Genomic DNA, 12,833 nt, shown 5'->3' on the forward strand with positions numbered 1-12,833 from the left:
AATTCCAGGTGGAAAGTAAGCACCACACAGTCAGTCAGTCACTCACTCACTCACTCACTCACTCACTCACTCACTCACTCACTCACTCACTCACTCCACACCAGTGGGATGGGGGAGACAATTGGAGACACAAAAATGAAAAATGTGGGTGGAGAAAAGAACAATTTAGTAATGGAAATAAAACACAAAAATAATACATATCAATTGTAATGAAACAGAAATAACAAAGAGAGAGAAATAAAACCTAAGAAGGACAAGTGATGCAAATGAAAACAGTTGCTCACCACCGACCAAGTGATGTCCAGCCAGTCTCTGAGCAGTAATTCCTCTGTCAACTTTCCCCAGAGTTTTATTGCTGAGCATGGCACCATATGGTACAGAATATGTCTGTGGTCTCTTGGGATGATCTGTTCTGGCTATGACCCCTCCCAAATCCTTTTGCACCCCCAGCCTCCAACTAGTGGTGTGGGCTTTGGAGCAGAAAAGGCCTTGACTCTGCTCAGCAGTAGCTGAAACATCCCTGAGTTCCCAACACTTTTTCCATCACAAGTCCAAAACACAGCCCCATACCAGCTATTATGAAGAAAATGAAATCCATCTCAGCCAAAACCAGCACAGTGGGTAACAATAAATTGCTCTAAACAAGTAAAGAAGTATAGGATAGGAACTATTGATACCTGCTTAAAATGGCTTAAAATGACAGGAAACATCCAGCCTAGAAATTAACAATTATCTATTGAGTTCTGTTTCCATGAGTAGTGTTATGATTTTCCAGATTTTTATTGATTTTATACAGGTTAGATTCAACTCATAAGTTCAATTTTCGTGTCTTGCCTCTTTTGGACATAAAAAGTACCTATATTTATTCCCTGAAGTTAAAGTTTCATACAGTAATTAAAAATAAATGCTATCAAATAAATATGGTGAATTGTAAGATTGTAACCAGCTGGGAAAAAATTTTAGGAGGTATTATGGCATGATGAAAATACAAAATGATCCAGGAGGAGGAAGCCAGTTGGGTTTTTTAAATTATTATTATTATTATTCATTATTACATTATTTATTTTGAAGCATATTTTCAAGTCAGGACTAACATCAGGTGTTTGGTGCTGCAATTCTGATTGTATTACCACTAGGCTATTAAAAAAAAAAAAAAAAAAAAGGGGAAAAAGTTCTCTCCTAATTGGGAAAAATACTTCAGGATTACCTGTTCACATGTGAGAAGTTTTTTGGAGTAGGTTCATATATTGCAGGCTTTAGATGTGTGTCGGTGTCCAAGTTTTGGCTGAGATAGGGTTAATTTTTACAGGAGGTGGGAGGGGGGCATGGCTAAGGCCCAGATGTCATTCTGTATCCCCTCATGTCATTGCTGGGGGTAGGAGTAGTGGTCTGCTTCTGAGGAGAAGGGTTTTGCTTCTAGGGGAAAGCAGTGATTGTCGTGGGCTTTCTGTGTGAATAATTTATTTGTAGTACTATATTAATATTCTTGGCATTAATATTGTTCTGGTTTAGGGTAATTTTGGGAGAATAAAACCTCTAAAGGGGTCTCCTCTAGAAAAACAAATTCAAGTGGCCCCTTTCTCAGCTGATGTGGGAAAAATATTTTCTTGGAGAAAAGTGGAAAAAACCTGCTTATTTAACAGGTAAAATATTCACTGGTACAAAAAATGAACGATATTACACAATAAAACCTGAAGAGATGACAAACTCAGAAAGTCCCTCCATGGGCTGTAGCTCACTCAATCTTCCTCCAGGGCTGAAAACGCCGCGGCCCAGGCCCGGCCCGGTGGCCACAGGTGGAGCTGCTGCTGCTCTGGTGTTCAGTCCAGAGTGGGTTTAAACAGGTCCAAAGAAAAGGAAAAAACCACAGTCCAGGGAACTTCTCTGCCTCAGCTAGCTAAAAACTAACTAAAAGCAAAGGAGAGCTCTGTCCCACTGTCTGTCCATCCACAGACAGCACAGTCCAAGAGCAGGATGGGGAGAGCAAGTGCCATTTCTGATAACAAACTCCACACTCCTTCTCTCCCCTCTTCGCCCACAGAACAAGTCTTAAGGGTGCAAAACTTATTCTCCAACATAAACAGAACAAACCATTAGGAATACAAGCATCATATAACCAACCCAGGACAAATGTTGTTGCTGCTATTGTTTTCTTATCTCATTGCTGTTTCCAGTAAATTGTTCTTCTCTCAACCCATGGTTTTCCTCTCTTGTGCCTCCAATTCTCAACTCCATCCTGCCAGAGCAGAAAGGGGAGTGTCAGGGGTGAGGGAGTGAGTGGCAATGTGGTTGGAACCCATGGTGGGAGAACTACGTTAGGGACTACCCTTCCTAAATCACAACAGTAGATAAAGACAAAATCATATTTGATTTATAATTCTTAACCCTTGTTTCATGTGGATCATATTAGTTTGGTCCTTTGAAGTGGTTATAAGCTAATTAAGAAGCATTTTCATTTGTAGGAAATATATTTGCAACCAAGTCCTAACTTTCAAATTCTGAATAATTCTAATTTACTCTAATAATGGTTTCAATTTCACTTAACAGCCCTCAAAAAGAATTGAATGTGATCAGTCATTGTGTTTAACTGGATCTAATAAAAAATTATGTTAGTAAGTGAATACTGAAAAAATTATGAAAGTATTTTGGATGGTTAACACTTATAAAATACTGATAATTTACACTATGATTCCTCTGTTTGACTGCTTAATTGGCTTTATGAGATGCATTTTGCCTTGCAAATAGAAGTGTGTGACTCAGAAATTATACATATTCTCACATACAAACTTTTCTTCTCATTGGAAGCAACAAATGATGGGTCTCCAAACAGAAATCATTTAGCAATATATCCTATAGTGAGGCATCCCCCAGCAGCTTTTCAATTACTTTCTTTCAGGTGGCTCATTGAGTGAATGAATATCAGCTGAGCGGAAGCAGCAGCCCTGGGTCAAACATTTATAAGGAGACTTTGAATTACACTTAACATGAAATTCCCAATGGGGAGGTTCTCATGAGCTAGTTTTTTTTTTAGTCATACATTTTTATACAAAAAGAAAACAGTAGTTTTCTTTACTTAACTTAAAACGAAAGTTCAGCCATCTTTATCTTTGTTTCCAATGAAAAATGGAATAACCTTTCTGAAAGAATTATAGAGGTAGTTTACATATTTGTACAAAGTAGCTTAAATAACTTGAAAGTGATTTCATGATGAAATTTACTTACCTCGAAGTATCATTTAATCACAGGATTTAGCTTCCATAAATTATTTCAAATGCACACAGCTCAGGATTGTTTATATTCTGCTTATAAATATTTTCTACATGACAACATTATTTGACTTGCCCTCTTTATATATATATAAATCTTGATGGATCTTTTCCTTTGTGTAACAAAATTAAGAAACCCTATAAATCAATTTAAAATGAAAAAATACATCCTAAATCTAGTTCAGGAGCCTTCCATGTTTTCTAGATTACTTCTATTTCATGATGATTCTTCAGTGCTCCATAAAAGTTAATAGGCTAGCAAAGGCCATCTGTTTCAGCTGTGATGAGTTCATTAGTCTCTACCTGAAAATCCGAGTGTAATTCTTAAACAGCTTACTTTTGTCTGTGAAAACTCAGGCCCATCTCTGTCAAAGCTGTTTTCAGTTTTGAACCAGTCTAACCAGTATTTCACCTTCTTGTAGAAAGACTAATATGAAAATTGTCATGATGCTGAAAATAATAAAGGACACAATAAAGTAGGAAGAGCACCTGCACTAAACCAAACCCACTGAGTTCAAGTTGTATTTCAAACAGGCTTTGAATGCTCATCTAGTGAGATGAGCTACTCAGCCTTCTCCTTGAAAGTAAATCTCCAAGGGAAAAAATGCTGCTCTACAGGTATAGTGATGTAGCTTTTTTTCTTACAATTTGGGAAAAGTCAGCCATAACCAGAAAGGACACAGTACTATGAGTTTTAATTAGGCAATGACTTTCAGAGAAGAGAGGTATTCTTTTGTGAAGTAGATGAATTACTTGGAGGCACAAGAGACAATTTTCAAAAAATTTCTCAATAACTTCCTTTAAAAAATCACTGTCCATTCATGACAAGAAAATTCTGATTTTTTTAAAATCAACTCAGCTTCAAAAAGTATATCACAAATGATTATTTTATTTTTTAAGAGAGAAGAAATTATGCCTGTGAACTTGTGGTTCTTCTCTTGTGAGTAATAGGTTAATTTATTATTAGTAATTTTTGTACATTTAATGAGGGCAATCCTTTCTCTCTCTCTCTGTTGAAGAAATTTTAGCATATAAATATTTTTAATAATTTACCTTCTGCAGTGTTGGCATGCCTTACCCTGTTACAGTAAGAATAAAGATTATCACTTGCAGACTCAAGTCTCATGTGTTGGGATTGCAGTAGTGTCAGTTCTACAGGTGCTATAGGCTTTTGATTTCATCATGTGTGAGGGATGTCATGACAGCTGCCCCATTTTCTTTAAACATTAGAATAAAAAGGTTTTATTTACAGTAGCAGATGGTGAACTTTGATCGACTTCTTATGTCTCTATAAATTTTATAAACTGTTAGAATTGGTTAAATATCTTCAACTGAAATACAGTTCACTAAAATTTGAGTTTTGTCCAACCTGAATGGTTTGATTTTTATGGAGTCTTCTTTTGGAAAATTAAAACCAAGTTGCTGGATTCAGGCCAACATCACATTTATGTCTAGCTACACTCAAAGTTTCTCTTTCTATGAAGCTATATCATGAAGCTCTTATTTTTCTTTCCCACAGCTCTATGGTCTGCTATCATGTCTCATTCCCTATGATTCTCCTCAGACCTGAGTTCATGGCAAGGTTTCCCAGCCACAGCCATTCTCTTGTGCTCCTGCCTGTCTGCCACCAGTGCATGGGTGTGTTTTTCCAAAGGACATTGGTGCAAAGCTGCCTCAACTGGGATGTAAAGGAGATGGCACTCCATGAAATCACAGGCAGAAGCGTCAGTTGTGTCCTGAGAGCACTTTAATCAGTGGGGAACAGCCTGACCAACACTGCACCATACCAGCACTTACTCTGGGGCTTATTCTAAAATGTTAAGCTGATTTCCACTGCATGATATGGATATATTTGGGATATATTCTGGGAATCAAAGCTTGGATAATAAAGACTAAAGGGCCAGTGCTTTTAGGATTCTTTTGATGTGTGTGTGCCTTGTTAATGGAAAATCACTATTTAAAACACACAAGATAAACTTTGAATTGATTTGACATAAACTAATATAAAAAGTAAATATAAATAGTTTGTTTTATTTGTGATAAACTTTGTTACTTTCCTTCCAGAATTTAAAGAAACTGCCCTGAGTTATTTTGCATGTTTCCTTAATTTTTTGTCTCACAGAATATATTTTAGGAAACTAGATTTTCTTCATTATTTTTGAATGTTAATATTAAGGGAGACAGCTTAAAGACCTTCAGCAAGCATACAAATCAAAGCACAACAGCTAATTATATCTCTGAATGATCACACCATCTTTTACTAGAGAAGAAGAAAATGTCCCCTCTCATAGCTGTCCTCTCTTCATATCAAAGAGACTGTAGTCAGAGATCAACGACTAAGGGAAGTCTGAAAAAAATGGAGATATTTCAAATCATAACCTCCTTCCATGTCAGTGTGTTCTGATTTTCAGTGGTAATAAGGATGGTATATAACATACTGTGAGCAGCATCAAGATTTTTTTTCCCTATTAAACTGGGACAAGGTTGCCTATGGGGCCAGAAAAGAGAATGACAAAGATATACCAAGCCTTTGCTTTCCCATGCACCCACCTTATTAACTTATTTTAGGGTCTTGCTTTTATTTTCTATGTTAGACATCACACTGGAGCCTTAAACTGGTTCTTTACTCTGCTTTCTGTATGGGCAAAGAACTCTTCAAGGTCCAGGCTGATGCCTTGAATCTGCAGAATGAAGAGCCAGGCTCTCGTGGAACATCATTATCCCTGGGTCAGAGCTCCTGGGAATGTGGGATTTGAAAAGAAGTTCCTTTGAGGTTTGAATCTAAGTCAAAACACCCCAACTATACACATATAAAAATGCCTAGAATGCTTTAAAGTGAACTTTAGGTGGCTGAACTCAGACTGTATTTAAAAGTCCCAATTTTAGGATAAAATGACAAACCTAAAGAAAAAGTTGGCACGAGGAGGTGACAGAGCAAGGTTATGATCATGGAAGAAAATAAATTATTTCAAGCATGTTTATGAAGAAGGAACATGGACATTGGTATGGTCTTTTTTGATATTAGATCAACATGTTTAGATTATGCTTATTTCTTTTGTGTTTTGCCTTTTGGAACTCTGGTACCAGCTAAGGACCATCAGAATGGGGTGTGAATTAGGCAGAAGCTCAGAAGATCCAGTCAACATTTTCGAAAATGGCTTTGAACAAACACTCTTCCCACTGGGCTTGAATATTGTTTCTTTTCAAGAAAACAAAAATTATAAACAAATACCACTTCATCATCACTTAGTTATTAGCTTTGTCATGTTTTATGAAATAATGCCTGGTTTTCATGAAGTGGGTCATCTGTAATTCTTCTGAAACTCACAAAAATCCCTTGCCATTGCTGTATTTTTAGCAAAGAATAATGAATAACTGATAGGATGAAATATAGTGCTACATAATTGGCAAATGGAGAACATTTTGCAGAAATCACTCAAACTATTTTGAATTTCATTCTAGTCATGGTTTATTTAACACTAGCAGAGTGCTGGAAGAGTTTCACAAAAGATTGATGACCCTCTAGAGCAATTCCTAAGTGTAATATTATGTCTTAAAGAATTATGTCACTTTCTTTAAGGGTGCTGAGAAAGATATTACTATGCATCAATAAAAATTCAAGTTTTACCTACCATCTGTATTGCATAAATCAAGTAGAGGGTAAGGGTTTCCCCGGAAAACAATTATGGAATGGAATGAGATGGCCCAAAAGGCATTTACTGTACTAAAGCATGTCGGTAAATGTGTTATGCTGCAGCTACAATGAACTTCAGAATAAATTTTAAGGACAACATTTTCAAGGATTTGTGCCCAGGGCCCTGTATACATGGAAAATGGTGTTTCTTATCCTTTGAGTTGGAAATACTCTACAAGGAAGAGGGGCATCTGCTCAGTTTGAGGTGTAGTTTAAATACAGCTTTAAAGTTGATTGGAAAGATTTTTCAGGTTAGTTTGGCCATTTTATTTCAAATGAACTCAAACTGATTAGAAATATTTTAGTTGAATTGAAAGAGAATACTTTGAAAAGAATGTGTGTATGTGTGGCCCTATATTATGCATACATAGGAAGCTGTTGAAACTAAATAAAGGGGAAAGCTTAATTAATTTTTTTTTTAATTCATGTAGAAAGACTGCAGTCAAATCAGCTCAATACCCTTAATTCAACATTTGCCACCTTACTAGGAATCTAGGCTACTGCAAAAACACTTTACATATTTTGACAGTGTTAGAGGAGATTAGACAATGGAAACACTTCAAAACTGATCAAATGTACACTGTCTTGAATTTCCTGCACTGAAGATGCTAGTACATCCATGTGCAAGTCAAATCATATCTAAAATATACAACATATATGATCGTGTACATATCCATTACTATTCTTTTGTAAAGAGATGTTCTCCTTGTCAGTTCCTGAACTAAGGTGCAATGGAGTGCACTACAGCTGTTCACAGAGAATTGGAGTTAGATCTCTATTTGTTGTTCAGGAAATACGTAAATTTTTGATTCATAAATAAAATACAATAATCTTGAAACTCTCAAATTTGAACACCCTTCAGAAATATTTATTTTGACACTAAATAAAAACCATTTAAAGTAAGAATTTATAACAGAAATTACCTCTGAATGTTACAAATACAGTGAAGAAGGAATAGTATGGGATGGTTGTCTAAATTCTGGTGTCACTTATATTTGGAAATGTACATTTTTAATAGAATTTATTTAGTAAAACCCAAAGAGCAAGGGGTTAGACTGTTCAATAAACAAAACTGTACGTTTTGAAAAGAGAGGAATCTTTCCTTAAAGTACGTATTACTTGGATTGGTCAAGAGAACTGGAATGGCATCCCTTAAAGGACTGCTAAAGTACCATTAAATGAGAAACTGACAAAGACTGTGGAATTTAATAACACGTGTATTATCTTCTCAGCCAAGCAGCCTTTGGGAGGGACCAGCTCCCCTATGAGGAGCTGTGCCTCACCAAGGCAGTGCCACACCTCTCTGACCACCCCACTGACACTGGCAGCTGAACCAAGATCACCATAAAATTCATGGGCATTTTGGAGCTGTTGATTTTCCATCACTAATGAGCTGACATCAGCTCAGCTGGTTAGAGTATGGTACTAATAATGGTGCTAATAACACTGAGTTCATGGCTTCAATATAGGCCATTTACTTTTGAGTTGGACTCAGTGACACTTTTGGGTCCCTTTCATCTCAGAATATTCTGTGAATCTGTGAGATGCAACTGGAACAGATTATAAATGGCCATGAAGTCTCTTTTATCAACTACCCTAAATATGTAATTCTCTTCTGCTTTTTGTATAACAGTGTTCGTCAAGCTGTGAAGGTCGTATCTCACTCATCAAAAGTGCTGTGACATCAGTTTTTCTCACAGTTATCTACAAAAAGCTTATCAGTTTCATTTAATTTCCTGAAAATTCAGGGCTATTCTACAGTCTGTTGAAGCACTCAGTGATATTTAGCAATGTTTATTGAAGAAAGATTAAAATGCTGATCACCCAAGGAAGACAGTTTTATAAATTCAGAGGGTAGCTGTTGTCAATAAAACTAATTTTCAAGTGCTGGGCTTTTTAAATGAAAATGGTCACCAAAACCATGCCTTTCTCAAAGTGGTGCTTCACTGCTGATGGCAATGACTCCAAATTCTGTTGTGCTGTCTCAGCCTCTGCTCTGCTGTCAGATCTAGAATATTACCAAATTTTTCTAAAATACACTTCTTGCTTTTCATTCTTCTTTGTAGGTGGGCTTGGCTTGTGGAAATGTTTACAGATACTTCTTTCCAGAATGTGTGGTTTTGGTAAGAGAGGAGTGGTCTGATAAGCCCTCAGTGTTTCTTAACTAGGTATAAGTATTCAGTGCATTAAAGTAGAGGCAGTATTCAACCTTCCACAGTGATTGGAAACCATTTTATTGTTAGTAAATGTCCTGTCTCAGAAACTAAAATTACTAAAAGTTTGAGAAATCAATTTTCTGCTGTAATGATGATATTCTTTACTGGAAAACAATGGGCTTCATTATACTAGTAAATGAAATATTAATAACTTACATCTAAAAGTAAACGAAAATTCTCAAAAGTATTATGATGTATGATGAACCAAACAGATCCATTTTCAAAATATGATTCTTTTTTTATTTTGATATTTATTCCAAAATTTCAAATATTTTTACAATCAAGAAACAGTATTTTTCATATCACATTTTTATTATAAACTTGCTAGATCAGCCTCTCTTACTAAGGATCTGTACTATGTCTGTCATGAAAGGACCCTGCCATGGCCCTTTTTCAGGCAAAAAAAAAACAACTTGCATAAGAGGTTCTGACTCAGAATACTTACTTAGAAAATTCTTATATAAAAGGGGTGCAGTGTCTTGCAGGTATAAAGCTTAGTGCTCTGTGATTTAGTAGTCTAATTCTGTTGCCTAAAGCTCTCAGCTAGGTTAGCAAAAATCAATGATCCTTGTACTTTAGACTGCCAGCATGTTTTAGGTAGTTCTCAAAATAAAAAATCCAGGAATGATGTAGTGATATAGACAGAGAGTTCTTTAGTGAATGTTGTAAAAGATAGATTAAAGCACTGTGCTGTGCTGAGCTGTCTTTGCTTCAGTCTCTTTCACGCCTGACTTTGCAGTTACACAGATTCAGCTGGAAGATGTTCTTTGTCTTCCTGGAACTCAGTCATTAAATAATAGCACTAAAAATCTTGTGAGTCAGAAGCCCCAGTTTTCAGTAGCTCTAACATTATTCCCAGACAATATGGTACACACTCTCCATTATTCATTTAAATTCAGTCCAAAATCAGTCCAAATGTAGCTATAATCTTAACCATGAAAGCCTCCCTCTGCTCTGACATTTTGAAAAGAAAAGATGAATATTGAAAACAGGTCATAATATCAAAGCCTGTCTGTACAGCACATTTAGAAAAAATAACTGTAAATTTATGCAAACAGGGCAGTCTTCCTTGGAACTGTAACTTCAGCTAATACATTTCACCCAGGACACATTGCAGCCCTCGAGCTAACTAACTGCAGTGCGCTCAGAGTGGGGAGTGCCACAGTTTTTGTCCTACAAAGTAACTGCAAGCAAGGACACAACAAAGAGCCTTGGTTTGGTTTACAGCTTGAAGGAGACTACAGTTTCTCCTGAGGCAAGCAGAAATCACAATGGCCTGGGTGAACCAGAGCAATTAATAATTATCCAGCCACCTAAGACAGCCTTGTATGGTTGCAAAAAGGTCTCCTTTCTCCTATTTCTGCTCTCACCTTGATGCTGCCTTCTGCACTAGGGAAAATATCCAAAATCACAAGTGGTTGAGCATTTGGCCAAGCATTTGAGTAAATGTGGGAATTACTTTTGACAGGTCTTTCTCCTGATATATACAGGGGTTTGAAAAAACCTTAAAAGAATAGAACTGAGTTTCTAGGCTAGCATTCAAGGTACATTTTTGAATTCCAGTTGCTCTGCTGTTTCCCTCAGCCCATACTGAATTTTCTTGTGACAGGACCCTAAATATTAGGTGAATCAGATACTGGTTGTGAGCTTGGTGGTGATTTTTACTTTGGAAGGAAACACGTAGGTATTCCTGCTATCAGACAGAATTTATTCTGGTTTTTCATTTTCTGGATAAATATCTAGCCACCAACTACTGACAAAGAGAAGAGAGTACAGAGTGCTGCCAAGATCAGTGTAAGGAATTTTGGTAGCTGTGGATCGCTGGGAGAAGAACATCTGCTTTATGCATCCTGCTGTATTCTGGCAATTACATGCTTAGCATTAGCATGCCCAGGAGCTTCCATTCAGGCACACATCTATGGTTTCACTGAGGGGAAACTGAGGGGAAACTGTTCTCTAAAGCATGCATCTGTAGAGCCAGGCAGAAGCTGAGCAAAAGTTTTGAGGATCCAGATTTTGGATTAGAGATTGGTGTCTTAGGGAGACAATAGTGACTTAGAGAGTTTGTAAGACAGACAGTCTGACTTACAGACACTCTGGAACTGAACAAGTATGGTCAGCTGCTTAGTTCTGGACTTAATTCTTGTTCCAACAGACAGGTTGAGGTGATTCTAACTTGTGAATTGGAGACTTCACTGCCCCACTGTTGTACTTCAGAGGTTATTCCCTTGAGGGGAGAAGTAGCAGAAAAAGTTACTTCAGCAGTAGCAGATAATGGTGACCCAACACCTAGGGTGGTTAAGAAGCAGACAGGTATCTAATTGGTGCAGAAAGCAAATCATTAATGGATTCAAACTGAAAGAGAGTAGGTTTAGATTAGATATTAGGAAAAAATTCGTTATCTTGAGGGTGGTGAGACACTGGAACACGTTGCCCAGGGAAATTTTAAATGATCCATCCCTGGAAATGTTCATGGCCAGGTTGCATGAGGCTCTGAGAAACCTGTTCTAGCCAAAAGGTGTCCCTGCCCATGGCAGAGAGGTTGGAATTAGTTGATCTTCAAGGTCCCCTTGCAACCCAAACACTTCTATGATTCCATGAATTCTGCCACCTAGCTACTGTAGCACTGACCTTGTTTTCCAAGGCACTTCTGGAGAGATAACCCAAAGACCTCCACTCTCTTTGACAACACTCCATTAAAACAAAAAAGATTCTGATTTAAATAGTCACTGTTAAAGGATAAAAAAGGAATGCTAATGAGGTCATTAAAAAGTAACTGGATGCAAATCAGATTCATATAGAATCCTTAGCTTTCAGTGGCATTAAAATGCACATATGCTAAGTGACATAGTAAGAACTCCAGAAGAGTCACCAGAAGGAACAGTACCAGAGTAGAATGGAGCTCACAACTAGAAAAACTTGTGGAAAGTTTTTTTTTTTTAAATATGGGCCAAGTGATCAGCTCTGGGACCACAATGGTTCACCTACAAGTCATGATGGACAGACTTGTAATTATTATGAGCCTTGAGTTCACATATGGCTTACTAATTTGTATCTTTAATTTTCACAACTCCATTGTAAATGCATTGTGAATGCATTTCTTTTTTTGCCGTCATATATTCATTTTTTTACAAAATATCAAAATCATATCACTATGTTATTTAAAATGTTACATTTTCAGGACAGAACTGTGGTCTGGGGTCTTTATAATATTCTTTTCTTCCTAGGAGTGTGAGATAATTTATATACAGGAAAGTATCATTAATGCCAGAGTATGCCCTAAAAGCAAGTCAAAATTTTGCAATGCAAAATTAAGGCAAAATCTTTGTTAGGATATTACACCTGTGTTTATATTCATGGACAGCAGAGGGGTGTGCTGCATCTCCACTCCAGCAATGAGTTTTAAGGAGATGGGAATATTAGATGTGCTCAGAGTAGCCATTACCAATTTCTGACACTTACTACCACATGTGTTTCATAAAAGGTTACCATTCTCCTGACAAGGTTCTAGTCTAATCACACAGGACTGTGGATCTTGGCATCTCAGTGACTGGAGATCTTGGCATCTGAGTTTGCACACAAAAGGAATTCTGACAAAAAATTCTTTCAATACTCTGAAATTTGGTTTTATTTTGACTGAGACACATACACCCTCCA

The 12,833-nt window shown here is 36.9% G+C and overlaps 1 long non-coding RNA gene across 1 annotated transcript; it reads left to right on the forward strand.

Annotated features, from left to right (window-relative positions):
- The first annotated feature begins 3,645 nt into the window (after positions 1–3,645).
- Positions 3,646–5,135, forward strand: LOC135300083 (uncharacterized). Its single transcript, XR_010361961.1, has 3 exons — positions 3,646–3,884; positions 4,167–4,206; positions 4,786–5,135. It is a non-coding gene; the product is annotated as an uncharacterized LOC135300083 (long non-coding RNA).
- The last annotated feature ends 7,698 nt before the right edge of the window (positions 5,136–12,833 follow it).

This window comes from Passer domesticus, chromosome 4 (genome assembly GCF_036417665.1).
Source record: "Passer domesticus isolate bPasDom1 chromosome 4, bPasDom1.hap1, whole genome shotgun sequence".
Taxonomy (NCBI): domain Eukaryota; kingdom Metazoa; phylum Chordata; class Aves; order Passeriformes; family Passeridae; genus Passer; species Passer domesticus.